At 38.6% G+C, this 1309-nt stretch overlaps 1 pseudogene; it reads right to left on the reverse strand.

The window, feature by feature from the left end:
• Window positions 1–433: 433 nt before the first annotated feature.
• The window catches only part of LOC108541660 (60S ribosomal protein L5-like), a 2093-nt pseudogene continuing 1217 nt past the window's right edge, over window positions 434–1309 (reverse strand).

Here is a 1309-nt window from a genome sequence, read left to right on the forward strand (position 1 = left end):
AACTACTGGGTACTAGGCTAAGTAACTGGGTCACGAGATAATCTGTTCAAAACCCCTGTGACATGAGTTTACCTGTATAACAAAACTGCATATGTACTCCTGAACCTAAAATAAAAGTTTCAAAACAACAGCAACAGCAAAAACCAGTAGCAGCCTCTTGCTTTTTCTTTCTTTAAAATATTTACCAGGTGTATTCATTGGAGCACCATTTTATTCACAATGTATTATGAATTTTCTCCCAGAGTCAAACTGTTTTCCACATCTTGACTTTCATTCTCAACTGCGATTTCCTTAAATATTTTGGCATTGAGCCACATAACTGGTCTTTGGATTTTTCCAGTTGCCTGTATTTTTTTTTTTTTTCTGTCCATAAGTTTATTGTCTTTATCTGAAAAATCCTCATAGAAAATTGTTTGGTTTAGCTCTCAGCAGTTCACTCCTGAGCTCTGAGGAAGTTTGCCTTCATTGAGCTACCCAATCTTTCTTCTGAGCAAGGGACATTTTGGGGATGATTCCACCTCTTCTTTTTAACTTCTTTCTTGGGCTTCTTTTCATAGACTAGACTCTCTCATATAGTAGCATGAGCTTTCTCATACAACTCCTCCATCATGTCTGGAGTTACACTGTTCTTTATGTATTGAGAGAACTGTTTCTTGAAGCATCTTCATCTTATTCCATTAAGTAGCACATGTAATCTGAAACATTCTGGCCCATGATGTGCTTCTGGTGTTCTGCATTACATTTCTTGCTTTCAGAATCATAACCAGGGAATCATTTAGTACTGTGAGGGATAGACAAGCCTTCATGCACAGCTCCCTTCAGGACACCAAAAACTTTATTGCCAGTGATAGTTCTGGCAAGGCCTGCATCCCAATTGCAGGTAAAGGCACCTGGCTGACCATCAATGCTTACCACATTGTAGTCATCGCCAGTCACCTCCACTTGGCCTTCATAGATCTTGTCCATGCCAAATCTATTGAGAAGCCTGTGGTCCAGCAGCAGGCCAGTACAATACGCTGCAGCATAATTTGTCAGGTCAACCTTCACACCATATTTTGGCAGTTCGTGTGCATATGCCATGCAGACTATCATATCATATCTCCCTCTATATGGGCATAAGCAATCTGACAAATGATATCTCTGTTTGTTACCTGAACTATCATCCTGTATTTGGGTGTGTTGTATTTATTTTTATCCTGTATCACCAAGCGTTTCTGAGCATAGTAATCAGTTTTACCCTCTTGTCATCTTCTAAATTTCATTTGGTATCTCTTAAATTAGGCCTTATTCTTTTTTTTTTTTTTTTTTT

The sequence above is a fragment of the Rhinopithecus bieti genome, unplaced genomic scaffold (assembly GCF_001698545.2).
Source record: "Rhinopithecus bieti isolate Rb0 unplaced genomic scaffold, ASM169854v2 scaffold_19858, whole genome shotgun sequence".
Taxonomy (NCBI): Eukaryota; Metazoa; Chordata; class Mammalia; order Primates; family Cercopithecidae; genus Rhinopithecus; species Rhinopithecus bieti.